Below are 17,124 nucleotides of genomic sequence, written 5' to 3' on the forward strand. Positions count from 1 at the left end.
AGGTGCACTATTTGGACATCTTGTCCCAGCACAGATCTTGTTCATGCATGCCTCAAGGTTCCCGACCCTGTATGATTGCAGGAAAAAGGGCAATGTGGCCTTCCTCCAGCTCCCTATTAATATGGGGAAGGTCCTGCACTAGAGTCATGTGCCAGTTCTTGCAAGAAGCTGGGAAGGCTGAGAGCACAGGGAAGAGGAGGACAGGATGATAAAAGGCCTGGTAGAGTGATGCAAAGCCATGAGAGACACGTGTGGTCTAATGCTGGAGTATGGATGTAACACTGGAGTTAGCACGGCTTGTGTGACCTTCAAGTAACAAAATTCCTGATTTTGCAGATTGTCTGATGCTATTTTGCTTTCCATCTTAGATGATTTCATTAATGATGGGATTGCAGTTTTGAGAAAGTACATTGACTTTCCCTTGCTTGAGTTGTGGCCTTTTCCTCCAAAGGCCGAGGTTAATTGTTTACTTTGGTTTAAGACTAATGTCTTTTTTGGTCATTCAGATCAACAAATGAGTTAACTGGAATATTTAGCTCCCAAATCAACATCCTTTAGGGAAAACCAGAATGTAGTATGAGCCCAGGAAATGTAAGAAATTAATATGCAATGTTTTACTAAAAATAGTGATGTTAAGTTTGTTTTAATGGTTTATATATATGTGTATCTAAATATGCAGTAGAGGGCAGTAGTATATAGGTTACAGAAGGTTTTTAGGTAATGTTGAATGGCATCTGTGTTAATTTCACCTGAGAGATACAGGATTGCAGGGAAGTGAAGACCTAAGTTTCCACAAAGATACACACAAAAAGTTACCTGCTCTGAAGCAATTGTACATATGTAAACCCTGCTACTGGAGGAACTTCTATCTGATGTAAAAAGCAAGAAACCAGCTTGATTCAAACTTGAGTAAAACAATCTAAGGCATGAATTAGATATTCACTCCTATTTACATGCTCAGATTAAAGCACGAGGTGGACATTACAGCTCTATGGAGGGGTTTGGTGTATAGTAGTATGACGTACAAAAGAGATAATATATATTTTAAAAAGTGCTGCAAATAGTGTCAGCTCTGTATTCTTATTGCACTGCTGAATAATGGATAAATCTTGTACCTCAAAGTTTTCACTTTGCTTGTAACCACTGACTCACACCTAGTAACCTTTCTGGGAAGGCAGATTTATTGACCAAGCTGCAATTCCGTGTATAACTAAAAATGTCACCTTATGTGAGTAAAATCATCAAGACAGATGGTAAATTTGATTGCATGAAAATACTGTGCCTATAGATTAAGTGTTTTAATCACTAATTGTATTTTTGAGATTGTTTTATGTCTGAGGTAGTCAAAGAAGGATTCTAGTCCACGTCTAAGCAGGTCAAGATTAGCCAGGAACACTGCTGTTCTCTTAGCTGTGCTAGCAGAACCTTTGTACCTATATTAAAAACAAAAGGCAAGATGATAATATAGGAAAACTCTTTAAATGCTTATGACTACATACTATTGTGGCCAGTGCAGATGAAAGATGACAGTAGGATCTGTGAACAGATCTGGGAGACAACACTGCCAAGAGGGGCAGTAATAAGGGGTCCTTGCCTATCCACATCACAAGAACATACTTACAATGATCAAACCCAAGCATGTCCTGCAGGTGCCAAAGCATGGATTGACCAGCCCTGCTTTATACATTTCACGTCTGGAAGGACTTTGGAAGGAGAAATTGTGTAGTGAATTGTTAAAGAGGTTTCAGTAGGAGTAAAATCATAAAGCAAAGAATGATATAATCTCTGATATGTGTGAAATCCTCACTCTGGCTGTAACTGTTTCAGCCTTGAGCCCTTGTGGTGTTTCTAGATGCAGGAAGTACTCTTGTCCCTGTTTGACTTAGACATAGGTAACTTGTTCAAATTCCTTTAGTTGGAATCTAATCTAATATATACCTTTAACTCCAAAGTTTTTCTCTTGTCATTAAACCATCTTCAGTCTGCAGATCATTTGAAGAGTGAGGGCAAAGCAGCTGTGCTACTCTTGGATGGAGGAAAGAATACTTGAGAAAAATATGTGTGAATTAATGCATTTTCTGCATAACACATTCCTTAGTAATTTCACCTTGCTGAACTAACTAGGTTCCAAAGACATTTTTCCCTACGAAGGTGCATCCTTGTTTTTTTCATCTACTGACAAGTACATGTTGTTTCACATTTTCCATGTTTCTATTATGTCCATTAGTGTTTTTATGCCAGTCTATGATATGATGAAGAAAAACAGAGATAAAATAGGACATGATTTGTCAAGGGGAAATGCCTTCCAATTGAACGACAATGGGTTTATGTTGAATATTATAAAGAAATGCTTTATTGAGAGAGTGGTGAGGCACAGGTTGCCCAGGGGAAGTTATGGTTACCCCATCCCTGGAAGTGTTTAAGGCCAAGTTGGATGGGGCTTTGAGCAACTTGGTTTAGTGTAAAGTATCTGCCCATTGCAGGGGAGTTGGCCCAAGACGATCTTTAAGGCTCCTTTCAACCCAAATCTTTCTATGAACATGAAAGATAAAGAAGCAACCAAATATTCCATTCAGAAGTTTCTCAGTCTAGTTTTGGCTCCTAATCCAGTGACATAAGCTCTTTCCTCCTTGCCTTCAATTCAGACCTTTCCAACCATTTTGTCATTGAGCCCAAGTTTTTTTTCCTTGCTTAAATGATGCTTAATCTCAGCACCTATGCAAAAATAAACCTTCAAAAGCCAAACACAGCATGAAAATCTTTTACACCAACAGAAGCAAATTCTAGACAATCAAGCGTTACGTAGAGTCTTTTTGGAGAGAAAACAAATGCTTCAATAATGGCAAATTACCTTAAAGAAACCCATGTTTTCTTAGCAGGGATGCCTATACAAAGGTAGAATTTAGCTCGGAGCTTAAGAGTGTCAGGAAATCAGAAAAAAGAACTGAAATGTCAGGCAGCAGGAAGAAATGAGAGGCTGGGCTCATAGAATGATGTCTGTGGGGCTATGATGATGTTTGTTTTTAAAATATACTTCATCAAAGCGAAAGGAAAATTCTGACTGCATGAGAGAGAAAGAAAAAAACACTTAGCATGCTGGACTGCAATTACTGGCATCCTCCATCAAAATCTACATGGCAAGAGCTAACTGAAGGCTTCCTGGCCAGAAGAGTGTGGTGTTGGACTCCTAAACAGTAAAGACTGCAGCTGTCTGGGAATCCTAAAGTTACCAACTATTTGCACGGGATCCATGTATAGATCATGTGTCTAAGGAAAATGTTTCCTGTGAGGAGCAGTAGAGGATTTGGATTTACATGTGGAGATGGGAAACATTGTCTCCTTTTTTCGAATTCCACTTAGCTAGAAGCCATTTAGCACTGCAGGTTTCAGAGACCTCTACTACTCATGGTGAGTGACTTGCCCAGGTCTGGTCTCTAGGCTACAGCTCTGAAGATGTCTCAGTTCCCAGCTAAGGAGTAGAGACTCATCTAAGAACCACAAGTTTCACTGTATTTTGCCATTTTTTCATGTCTTCCATTTCAAGAATACAGACCATAGTTTATTTCATCTCCCTGTTCAGACCAGCCTGTACAATAAATGCAAGGTCATCATGTTATTTCTTTTCCAGCTGTTTTTGTTATTAACTTTCCGAGGAGAATCACTACTTTATTACCACCGAGACAAGGACATAAGCACACAAGACAGTAGTATACACTTCTAAAACAAGGGTATCACCTAATTTACACAAGAATTTCTCTGTTGCAGCTTAGCCGTAGAACAAGACAAGTTTTATTACCCAATTCATATGTTTATGATCAGTCTAGAAGGATTCCATTTGTAAAGTAAAATTTATACCTTTTGACATTTATAGGATTTAGGTAAGGAAATAGTTTGGTCCATAGCAAAAGTTAGAGTTTTACCAAATTTATTAAAAAAAATTGCAATTTTGTTAATCCATAAAATAAATAAATTTTTCCCATGTAATAATGACCCGTTGGATGTATGCCCCAGTGTGACCAACTACTAGCAAGTGTTTTTCAGAAGCATGAAACAGTGAGGTGCGCAAGAAGAAATACTTTTGCTATGATTCTTTCCTTCTAGACTCTGTTAAATATTTACATATTTGAAGTTTTATTTAGTTTTTCAGCTAAATACAGTTTCTGTAATACTTAAGGATTAACATCACCCTATTTCTGTACAATGAAGCAGCCAGGATTTGGGATCAAATCTACATGAGAAAGTCATACTTAATGTAAGGCTGTTTTTGGGAATTAATATTTAGCATCAGGCCCTTAAGAAGCAAGATACATTAATGGAATAGAGTAAGACATTGTGCTCCTTTCAGAAAGGCTTTTGCAAATGCTAAGTGTACGTTCAGTCAGTATTCTTTCCTGAATGTTTCAGGTCAATAAAGTAAACAATTTAATTTGTTATTGTTTGTTTCTATTTCCTGTATTCCAATTAGTAAATTGAGAAATTAAACTGATTTGTCTGGTTTCACTAATGAGTAGAAAGTGAATAGAAAGGTCAGGTTCAGACTGAGTTTTCAGAGCTGTACAAGCACATAATCCATAAAAATACTTTCATTTACAATGAAAGGGCAGGTTCAAAACAGGAAATGCCATATTTTTCTCTGCTGTGATCAATCAAGAGCAGTGGGGTTAAGACCTGACCTTACATTCCATCTGTTTTTCTACGACAGCTCTGAGTTCCAGTTGTAACCACGATCCAGCCGACAGCACCAAAACAGACTGGGAAGCTCTGGCTGCCTTCAGCAAATAGGAGCAGGCTCTGAAGCTTCCTGTAAAACACAAAACTGACTGAAGCAGCTCAGAGCATGTCATTTGAGACTTGTCACAAACTTTTACTGAAAAGCTGTTAATTACTCCTTTGCTGTTGTCATGTCATCCTTACTATGATTCTGTTATGAATTGGTTGCAGAGAAAGAACTCATTTTCTACCAAGTTTTGTGTGTGTCATCGAGGTAAGCAGTGAGTCAACATCAGAGCAAATTTGACTGCAGTGGTATTGTGGTTTAACCCTCTGCAAGGTCCTTGTTTCAAGATGCTGTATCAGCAGCTTTCCAGTCCTCAGCACAGGACCACCGTTCTCTGCATTACTAACTGCTCAGAGCTGGTGTACAAACTTGTCTCAGTAGCAAAGTTAAAAATTATGAAATGCCTATCAATTCAAAATGGATGTAATGGGTAATTTTCAACCCACTGCACTTGTAGTTTAGGACACAGCTATAAGACTCATTTACTTTTCTAAATAAGGAACCCTATTTCAAAAGGTGTGTGGGAAGCTATGCACAAGTGCAGTCAGTAGGAATTTGTATGCTAAACTCCCACATTACATTAAAATGTCCTGCACCACAGGAGGTGGTATGTAGGAGTGGGTGGGCAAACTTCAGAACAGAAGAAGGTAGTGAATCACTCGAAAAATTCTCCTTACTCTTTATTTATGTATTCAATTACTTGTTCCAGTTCTTACCTCCTAAGCGCTCTTATTTTGCATGGTTATTTCAAGGCTGAATAGAAGTGCTACATTCTTGATGCAAACCTGTCTTTACACCCACTTCCTCTTCTTTTTAAATTTGAGATGCAAAATTTTACTGAAACATGATGAACAAATTCCCAATGCAAGTTCCAAACCTAGCTTGCAGTTGTCTGTTAGTATCCAGGATTCCCAAAGATGTACCACAATTCTGCTACACTTGAATTTAAAGACATTGGTATTTTGTAGCCAAACAAGTCTAGTTCTGTAACTGTTCACATAAAGCAGGAGAGATATATGGCACCTATTGTAATACAAACTTTCATTGGGTGCATCAAGAAATGCAGCTTTTCCTTTTAGTTCATCCAAGTTTTAGAACTGCCCCAGAGCTGGCAAACAAAATCTTCAGTTGTTAAGAAGATCTCCTAGAAAAAATAGCAGTGTTTGAATTCTAACACTGCATGGCTAGAAAAGGGACAATAGGTAGGTGTCTGCATGATTCTAGAGCAGCAAAAGCATCAGGACCAGCTGCTTGGACACACAGTTGTTATACCCTTGACCAAAGGCTGCATTTTTAAGTGGCCACAATTGATTCTAAAGTTGTGTGCTTATGCATTTCTCTTTTTACAGAGAATTCAAACCTGAGTTTATTGCATTTAAAACTCTCCTCAGCTTTTCCATCAATCTGCTCTCTAAGTTAGACTTTCCCTGGAAAATCAACTATGGAAGACAGCACATCTTCTAGTTTATTACTGAATTTTTTATTTCTGGTAACTTTCTGCCTGAAAAAACTGCATTTAGTCCAGAGACTTATTATATCGTGCTTTAAAATTAGCTTGTGACTTTTAATTCCAGTTCTAGACTGGCAGGGTTTCATTAGAGATGTTTCCAAAACTTGTAATTATCCTCTTAATGAGCCCTGGAAGATAGTGTTTATATTTATAATTAGATTTACAGAGGATACTCAATCAGTTCAAACACAGCTGGGTGCATGATGCTGGCTGAGACAGTCAATCCACTGGAAAGTCCAGTCAGACACAATTGCCTTTTGACAAAGATCACTGAGCACTGAGAGCTGGCATCTTGCAATCTGTAAAGCTAATGAAAATACTGCTGCTTTGCATCTTCCACCATAAAAATGGTGATTCTCTGCCAGAGGAAAGATTTTTTATTTTTATTTTTTAATCAAGCCGACTCTCAGTTGTGTTCCTGCTGAGCTCTACAGTATTTGTGGATATTTGTGATTTTTTTATGGCACTGGGGGAGGAAGTGGTGTCTCATCCACTGAGATACCTAGCCCAAGAACAAGGGGGAATGGCTTGTAACTGAAAGAGAGTAGGTTTAAGATGAATTTTATTTAGTCCTTTAAATCAGATCTGTTAGGACAAGATGTATGAGTCCATGATCACATGGAAACTTTCTTAATGTACACCTGATGGCCAGTCCAGAAATAATGGGGCACAGAGGAGCACTGACTAAACACAAATCTACTAACCAGACATTACAGCAATTCCTAATGTTTAATTTCTATGTTGCTAATCATAAGCAATGGCTTTAACTATTTAAGATCCAGAGATATTAAGAAGACAAAAGTATTTATGTACCTGGCAGGGTGATCTGAAAACTTGTAGAAGTACTTACCTATGTAGTTCCTAATGTTAATTATTCTTTACTGTGTAATTTCTTTCTTCTTCAATATCTTTTTACATTGCTTTTCTGTGCTCCATTTATTTCAGTGCATTTTCTACCCACAGTACTGTTCTAACCTACAAACAAGCCCATGAAAACTAGAGGAGCTCCATGGAAACGAAGGTATTCCTTTTCAAACTGACTAATTTTCCTTACGTAACTGCCAGAAGATGATCTGGCAGAGCTAATGCATTGATGAACATGGCTAGAATATGCAGGCAATAATGTGTTTACCCAGACTGATGCTTGCTTTAAAAATTATTTTCTATAGTTAAGTGCTGCTATTGTCTTCTGCAGCTGGAAACTAAACCAGGAAAGCTTTATGTTCCGTTTTCTCAGAGTGAACATGCCTCTTAAGCACACCAGCTGCAGAATAGAAGGCAAAGTTATAAAGCTGTTAGTAACATTCTAATTTACTATAGAAGTTTACACTGGATTCTTAAGGCTGACTGACAAAACTTCCCCCTTAATTTAAAAATAAAAATTAATTAAAAAGTTAGGTTTCAGCTTTGTCACCCAGCTGCAGCAGCGTGTTCACACTCAATAATCTCCATTGCCATAGCAACACATGCTTGTCAGATCAGGGCTGAATTGAGGCAGGAGCCTCCCTGCAGAAATCTGCTAACTCTCAGATATGCAACTCTAGTATTCACTAGAATTTCTTTTTACTTTTAGAAAGGATACAGGATAAACATCTCAACCTATCTGATCTGAATCTGTGTGACTTCTACTACATCAGAATTCAGAAGTGCTTAGTGCAGCTAGAAACAGAAGTAGATTACTCAGGTGACAGGTTTTCATGTAGGAAATAGTAAATGAAAATTGAATCATAGATTATGCTGAGTTGGAAGGGACCCACAAGGATCATTGAGTCCAACTCCTGGCCCTGCACAAGACACCCCATAAATCCGACCTTGTGCCTGAGAGCATCATCCAAATACTCCTTGAGTTCTGTTAGGTTTGGTGCTGCGATCACTGCCCTGGGGAGACTGTTCCAGAGCTCAAGCACGCTCTGGGTGAAGAACCTTTTCCTAATATCCAACCTAATTGTCCCCTGGCAGAACTCCAGCTCTTCCCTCGGGTCCTGTCACAGCAAGAAGAGATCGGTGCTGCCCCTCCACTGCCCCTCCTGAGGCAGCTGCAGCCCACGATGAGCTCTGTCCTCAGTCTCTTCTCCACGCTGAGCAAGCCAAGCGCCCTCAGCCACTCCTTGTACGGCTTCCCCTCTATTTAGCATTTAAATAATAGTGCCCAAACACTGGGTATCATCCTGTTCCCTTTGGAGTCAACAGAGAGTCCTTCCTCCTTTTATTCTTTGTGGAAAAATGTTCACTTTTCACCTACAGTCAGGCATAAGACACTCAAATTCCATTGTCATCATGTACAGCTGGATTAAGAAAGGTAGGGGTGCAGAGATAAGTGATTTGTGCAAGTTAATGTATAAAGTTGGCATGACAAGCACTGTTCTGCAGCTCTGGATCAGTTATTGCTGCATTTACCATTATTACATATGCTACCAGCTATATTTTCATCCTTACCTGATTAAAAGAAAAACAATAATAAAAATCTCTCAGCTAATGTTGCACATTTCTTCTGGTTCTGGGAATCCACCACATGGATTTCTAGGCCTGGCTGTCACTCCAGTATGCTGTGGTTTAGAGCTGTGGTATGTTATTAATCAACCAAGCTCCAACTGGATTATCACAGCATTCCTAATTCAAGATGGAACATAAATATACAATTTAAATGTTAATCTTTAGAACAGACAGAATTTCAGGTTTTCAGTTAATAATCTACTCCCACAGAATATTTCTTATTTTAAAAAATAAGTTTTGAAACCTTTAAAAATATAGAGCTAATTATGGACTTCATAGTTTTAGGTTTTCTAGCCTCAGGGTCTGTGGTATTATAGAAATCATTAATTTCTATTATTCATTTTTATCTGGGCGCGAAAGGATACCACCCAAGGGTCCTGGGCTCCCAAACATACACTATGCCATCTGAGTACCCACACAATGTGTATGTGTGTGTGTGTGTGTTTATTCACGCAGGAAAAAGTATGTGCACACATAGAAATTTAAACTAAATTTGCTATACTTACATACCTAGGCTACCATGCAATAGCAATGTTGCTATGGGAACAGGTTTTCAAAAAAGTATATCACACATGACAGGCAGCACACTTTTGGATGTTTTGTGTATATTTTATGCCAGGGTGGATAGCAAGCATATCAAAGTAAAGGCTAGCTTAAAGTCTTATGCCCTGATCTACACTGAGATTCCACTGATAATTTTGCATTATATTTTTTTAAGGATTCTACAAAGCACTACTTGTTTATAGGTGTGTAAGAACTCATTTCCCTCATCTTTACATACTTTTTATTTAATTTGTATTTTCCTGTCTTCCTATCAGGTTCTCCCTTTTTATTTTGTTTTTCCCTAAATATATTCACAATGCTCATTTACTCATTCATTCTTCCTGTCCATTATATACCTCTTTCTTTCTTTGTTTTTTCACTCTCTCTCTGTGTATATTTTATGCAGGATTTTGAATCCTCATTTATGTATTTTGCAGTCTCCCTTTACTCATAGTATTAACCCCAGACAAAATACTCAGCATTTGCTCTGACACCAAGGCCAGCAGACACCCAGAGCCACTGCAACAATACTAGGACTAGCATGTTTTCATTCAACAAATGGAATATGTATTTCTTTCCACTTCCTCAAAAGATAACATAAGAGGAAGAGTCACTTCTGCTTTTTGTTTTATGCATTAAAAGAACTATGGCAAAATGACATACACTTTCATTTGTTCTTTTAAAATCTCTCAATAAATCCATTTTTCAGAGTTTATTTCCTACTGTGCAGAGTAGCAGGTATGATGTTTTCTGTAAACTGATGATACAGCCCTTACATCGTAGAAGGGAGTTTCAAAAGCTTACATCCCCAAAGCTTTAAAACTGTAAGGTAACACAGGCAGCCAGCTGAAGAACAGCTAGAGACTCTGCAAGTGTAGCAGTATTCCAGAAATCCGTCACATCAGTTCCTTCTTTTCAAATGCCCACGAAAATGTTATTAAAGATTTTTGTAGGTCTTCACATAAAAAATGGTATTTCATGCCTTAATTTGACTTAATATGCATTGAAGAACTCTCTAGACTAATAACTTGCCTGATGAGCATCCTGTCCTGGGGTATAGAAGCCATATTGTGCTTCATTTGACATTTCGAGCTGTTAGTCAGACATCAGCAGTGTCAGGAAAACGTCATCCAAAGTGGAAGGTAATTTATTCAGATCAGTTCTACTTTTCCAGCTTTCTGATTTCTTCCTGTTCCATGATTATTCTTCTGCATCAACATTTGCAGGAATTTGTAATTCAAATATAGAATTTTTCAACCACCAGAAGCCCAAGTTCCATCTGGGATCTGAACAGTCAAGCTGAGCTCCTTCTGCTGCACACAATACTTACAACACCACTGCCAATAAATATTGTGAAATTAGAATTCTGCAGGCAGACTTTCTAATGAACAGAACAACTTACTCTTTCATACTCTTACAATGATTCTAATTATGATTCCCATAAAACTAATTTTGTGAGGTAACACTATTATATCCCAGTCAATCAAAATGTTAGTCACATAACCCTAAATACATGTGCATACTGAAGTTTTAAAAACTGAGTATGAATGGCATGTCTACATGAACATGCACTGAAAGGTGTATAGCACCAATTTCCTTAAGTGATAGTGAACTGTGTGAATTGTATGAATCACTTTTGGCTTTTCTTTTCTTTTCTTTTTTCTTTTTTTTCTTTTTCTTTTTTTTTTTTTTTTTTTGCTTCTTTCTGTTATAGAAACACAGAAGACTAAATGTAAGCTTTTGCAAAACTTAACGTGCAACAAGAGTAGTGGTATAATTGGCTTATATATACAGAAACAGAAGAGATTTGAGAGTTACCCTGTTTAAACTGAATTGAATGTATTCAAATCATTAAAAACATCAAGATCTGCTATATTTCAATTGACATTAATTTTCAAATAAAAGTGTGTGTCATTTTTGTAAGATGTGCCATTTAATCTTTTCCATGTATAGTCTTCTACTTCACCTGCTGCTAAGTCAGAAATACAGTAGTTCTAAAGTTCACCATCATAGTAAAATTACTCACTATAAGCCACTTCCCTTCTTCAACTACAATCAAGATAAAGTTGTATTTGTCTGGCAAGTACTTTAAACAGTTCCCATCTCAGATGAGATGGCTGCCAGACCACAAAACATACTGCTTCTGCACTGTTTTCTACACTGAAACTGTTAAAAATGAGGCTAGAAAATTGATCAACATAAATATCAGAAACACAAAGAGCTTGAATACAGTGAGTTTCTCCATTTCTCCCTCTTGTTTTGATGAAAAAGAATGACGTATCATTATGTAAGTTATTGTGTGAGGTGGGAAAAAAATCTCCCAGGTATTAATAGCTTTATAAAAGGTCTTTAAGCATACATAACATACATACTGACTGCATGAAACCCATCTGTTTGTAGGACAGAAGCAGAGTAAGTCAACGCTGACCAATTAAGCTTATTAAAAGACTATTCCATTGCATTACAAAACATATTGTATGAGTAATCCTTACAAAATCTCTGGGGCTATCAACAGTTTTCCCTGCCCAGGTATATGCATTTAGGAGCCCTTAAAATTTTTTTTCTCTTTGTAATTTAACTTCTTTGTAAGTATAGGTTGAAAAGAGCACCCTCATATAACTGTTATACAGGTATAAACAGTTCCTTAGGCATAAACACCAAAATGCATGGCTGTAGCTGGGAAAAGAGTTTTTAAATAGATGTGTATCCACAGACAACAAGGGTTGTTGAACAGAGCACTACATGGCAAATATTAAATTACACAGTCAGTACAAACAGATGTAACCATTAGTTCTTTGCTGTTTATGATCAATTTATTCCTGAACACCCAACCTATAGAGAATCCCCTAACTCTCCAAGTGTATTGTTGATGAAGGATTTTACAGTGTTTTCCTCCTTTTGGGGAATGTGACACTAGATGGCACATCACACCATGAAATGTGTAATGAAGTATAGGCAAATGCTGCTTGCACTAGAACATCCTACTCACTTAAAAAGCTCCTTAAATCAATACAGTAACACTTCTCCATAAAACTTGAGGTCTGCTTCTGAAAAAGGTCCTTGAAGAATAAATTTCAAACAGTATTCAGAGGTAGATGTTTAATTTACTACTAAATTAATCCTAACCGGCTTTATTATAAATTAAACTTCTATTACATTAGCTGATGCTGAAATACAATTTAATATCCACAGGAGAGTCATAGGTATTAAGTTATGCTTTTCTTTCAAAACCATTTGCAAAATAATACCACTATGGTTTAGCTTCACTAGTGATGTGTTACTGTCTAAAGCATTATTTTAATTCACACAGCTTTGAGTGTAACTGTCAAACTTGGAACTCCAAACTGGTAACAGTTCTCAGAACTCAGTGATTTTTTGCATATTAGAAATTACTTAGACTATAAAGTCTTATAGCTGTAGTCCTCCAGACCTCATTTTTTCATAAAGTAATGTTGTATCCCAAATCATAATGGATCCTATGGTCAAAGCTCTACAGCTCAAGGTCTGGAGCTTGCCAGGCAACCACTATATTTTATTCATAAGGCAAGTATTAAGTGCATTTTTAGACCTGTAAAATCTATGATTCACCTAGGTATTATATTTGTGATGCATGGTTGCACAAATCCCTTTAAATTAGGTCTGGATCTGTATTTCACATGCCTTGTAACATCTTGGAAACATTTAAGTAGGAATCTAGCAGGCAGAGTATTCTTAAGCTACACTGATGTTTGATGCATGAATCCTGTAACGAAATGCAAAATAATCTCTGAGTAAGAATTGGCATGCACTTCTTTTAAGCTCCATGAATAAAAAAAAGAGAGCTTCCCTTTTCAAAATAGAAATAAAGGAAGATCTCATAGGGAAAAAATTCAGTCAATGGAAAACAGTGCTTATATTTGCCTTCATATGAAGGCAAGGAAGTGAGAACATAGAACAAAATGTAATTTTTTCTGGAAAATAAAAGTAATTTTTAGAACTCCATTTCATATAAACTGAGTCAAAAGCCTAGAATGTTTTAAATTACAATGTAATTGAAAGAAAAAGAAGTTAAATGGTTGCCATGGCTGCTTCCAAATGCCTTGATATGCTTTCCTGTCTTTATTTTTAATCCTAACTCTGAACTAAAGCTGAATTTATGTCTTTTACTGCCATATCAGCCATTTTTCATTAGAAGTCTATTCCACTGCTTGATATCTTAAACTGGTAAGGCCAGACAACTTTGGGATAGTAAATCTCCCAGTCCAATATTTCAGTTCAACGTTTTACATGTTAAAAACAAGACTGGAAAAGAATACTTCAGTATCTAGTTTCTCTGCTATGCAAAAATAACTGCAGTTAAACAGTTATTTACTTTCTCAGCATGACTGTTCTTGTATCTGGGTAGATACCCAGCCTAGAATAAGGTTCTCTAGCTGCATAACATGATTTGCTCCACTTACATAGGAAAAAGAGCCCATGGTGCTCTAAGTACAGCTAGGCAACCAGCACACTAACCACAGCTATTTCGGTAGCAACAGCACCTTACAAAGTGGGCTCCACAAAGATAATGTGGTTAAACTGTATCTCTCAAGGAGGTTAAATTGTCAAAAATAGCTTTCCCTCAAATGCAGTAATCAGGCTTGTATTTATGTGTTGAAATTACAGGCAGTTTTGCATTGCAAACAGCTTTGTGGCAAACCAAAAATACAGAGGGTTTTTTCCTTTCCCAATACCCACATGTTGATTTATGTTGTCCAGTAGGTAGAAGGAAGTTTCCTCTGTCTTCAAAATAAAGCAATCCTTTAATAAAATGAGTTTGGACTTTGAAATGACAAAATAGTAGCTGGGATATTGTAATCCAAAAACAAGCTCTCTCCTGTCATAATGCTGTGGCTATAACCACCATAATCCCTTCAATTCCATTATTTTTGAAGAAAGATCCTGGCTTGTACTACCATCAATGAGGCTCTGTTTCCAACAGATTTACACTCTAGTTCAGATAGTTTAGATTATGCCATGTTTTACCCTGTAACTTAAGGGGCAAAATGGAAGTTCAAAGACTGGTCAGCTTCTTCATGAGCAACTGATACTAACAAATTATTAATGAAAGAACTGTGTTTGCTGTTATGTCATCACAGCATGAGGGTGCTTTTAACATATTTTATATAGAAATCATGGGGTTTTTTTAAATTGCAGCATTATATAGCATTCCATCCTAGGATGGACAAATGAAATACAAATAATAAGCACTGGGGAGATCTATAATCTCAGCCAGCATCCAGATATATATGGCTACATAAACTGAGAATTATCAGTGGGTTGGGAAGCCTTCATTTTATTTGTGTTATTTTAGTTAGTGATAGTGTTAGAATCAGAAGCTGAAGATCCAAGGATGCAAAAGGATTCAGAGATAATAACACAGCCCTGAACTAATGACATACTCCTGTACTATAAGAAGAGCAGTTTAGGCTTTGAGGGTAACAACCACTAACAGTTCTGAAGTCACTGTAGGATCATGTAGGAGCACAACCATATGCACAAACTTAAAATAGCAAAGAACATGAAACCAAATAACCAGATTAAAAGGCTACTCTTTCAAAAATCTCTGGAACTGTGTGTTTTGTACTTTACCATTTCAAGCTCAGACTTACAGCCCTGTGTTAGTAATCAAAGTCTACAATTAAAGGGAGAGATTCTTTCAAGAAGTCAGCAGTTTCCATTTAGGATAGAAATGAAAGAACTAAGTCTCCTAAACTCCTGATCAACCAGCAAGTTCCAATCAGTTCATGTATTTTTAACATGTCACTATTGAATTTTGAGGTCTAAATATGAATCAGGTCTTGTTAAATAGGATCTTTGATGCAGTGTGGAGAAGAGGTATTTGAAAAATATTTTCCTTTAAAACATAGTTTTAAAAAACCAGAACCACCCCAACTAAATTGTCATCCAGTCTCTTACTGCAGCCACAGTGTTGTAATGACTGTACAGCAGTGCCACGTTATTTGCAGCAACAAAAGCCCTACAGATCTGCTATCATAAAAGCAGGGTTTTGTAGCATGCCAGCTGGGTGCACTCCTTAGATTTGCATCCTTAATAAACACTATATAGTTAAAAATCTGGTAAATTTATCCAAACATTTCTGATTTATTTCTTTCTTTGTAAAGGGTATATATTTTTTAACATTCCAAGTCTATACATCAGCAGAGAGCAAAAGTTGGAAAGCTGATCACAGTACAAAGCTGATTAAGGAGAAAATAAAAGACAATGTACATGCTTGGATCAGGAATGTGTTTGCACTGGTAGATAGTTTGTACACATCTCCTCTACTCTATCTGAATTTATAGGAAGTAAATCTAACAGCAGAAGACTACTATCACTCAGGAGTATAGCTCATGAAGCTACAAAATTACTGAGTATTTTCTTTTAGTGTTTCAATTTAACTTTACAAATTGTGTTCTCCATTTTTGCACTCATTGTAAACTACATAATTAAAAGACATACTCTGCCACTAAAGAATTCTTTGTTCTCATTCCTTTTCCTAAAACAAATTCAAGTTAAGGTACATTATTATCATTGATGTCTAGGAAAGTAGAACACATCTAAAGCTTTTAAGTGCTCCTTCCCTAATTCAGTTATTCACTTTAAATTAAAAACTTTCACTTCAGAATGTGCTGTTGATATTGCTATGGCAACATTCAAGGAGTGAATCCAATTTTTGGAAAGATTCAGTATCCAGATTTGTTGCAGTATGACAAGCCAATGGTTCCACTCTGGGACCCACTGTATCTTACCACATTCAAGAACTGGGAATTAAAAAAACTAAGCAGGACCCTCTGCTGGACACTGCAGGTATTCACAGATTTAACAGTGGCCTAGGAAAAATCTGGAAAGCAAAGGTAAAGACTCCTGATACCTTACCCAAAAAACGTCAATAAATTCCCTCAGTATAGGACAGCAAGCAATGACAGCAGAAGATTAAAGTCTTCCAGTCCTTGAGATGTCACAAATTTATGGACAACAGAGTAAGTCAGGTTGGACTGTAGTTCATTGCAAATTGAATTTATTACCAGCAGTAGAGATTAGGTTTTTTCACTCTGCATAGCAAAATTTTCCAGTAACTCACTGGAAAGGTTTAAGTAAACAGAAACAATTTGTTCAAGAAAAACAATATCTCTATGACTGTTATAAATGCCCTGTGTCATCTTATCTATAGCAAATGCAAAGGAAGAAATTTAAATACCTAATACCAGAAAGAGATTTTACTTAGACATATGTCAACTATACTAGGCTTAGCTGAATACCATATGCCATGGAGACATGACTTACATTCATATGCATATGCAAGTTAGGTGACATTTTGCTTCTCTATCAAATTAATATATTAAAGGATATTGAAGAAATGGTGGAAAAATGGTAAAAATCAGATTATATAGGTAGATTAGCATTTGGCATTCTCATTACTTTAAAAATACTTTCATATTGGTCTGTATCATTTAAGAATAATTCTTTAAAGAATAGAAGCCAAGATATAAGGAAAATTTAGACATAGATTCCATTTAATAAAATCTTGCCAGATCAAAGCCACCCTAGGCTTAATTTGAAATTCATATGTTTAAAACCACAGAATGGAAACGTCCAGTTATATTGAAAGCCATGTTCTGCATATAGCCTTTCCTTTTTGGAAACTGGAACCACAGCCTTGCTCTTTATTTACTGAACTTTCTCTGTACTTGCTCATCAGTGAAGTCTGTCATTACAGACTCTCTGCATAGTTCCAGGCCAAGAAGCAGAACTATTTATGAACTTTTGTAGTACCAGAGGT

General features: G+C 36.8%; 1 protein-coding gene across 2 annotated transcripts in view; it reads right to left on the minus strand.

Moving 5' to 3' along the window:
* Nucleotides 1–17,124, minus strand: part of ESRP2 (epithelial splicing regulatory protein 2) — a 168,701-nt gene that overhangs the window by 109,634 nt on the left and 41,943 nt on the right. Inside the window, exons 6-8 of one of the 2 annotated variants that reach the window (XM_086847261.1) lie at nucleotides 10,356–10,660; nucleotides 8,724–8,897; nucleotides 4,674–4,801 (exon numbers count right to left, since the gene is read on the minus strand). The gene's annotated coding sequence lies outside the window, so the exon portion shown is untranslated. The remainder of the gene's footprint in view (nucleotides 1–4,673; nucleotides 4,802–8,723; nucleotides 8,898–10,355; nucleotides 10,661–17,124) is intronic. The other variant, XM_086847262.1, reaches the window with a different exon arrangement.

This window comes from Cyanistes caeruleus, chromosome 12, assembly GCF_971803275.1.
Source record: "Cyanistes caeruleus chromosome 12, bCyaCae1.hap1.1, whole genome shotgun sequence".
In the NCBI taxonomy this organism is placed as follows: domain Eukaryota; kingdom Metazoa; phylum Chordata; class Aves; order Passeriformes; family Paridae; genus Cyanistes; species Cyanistes caeruleus.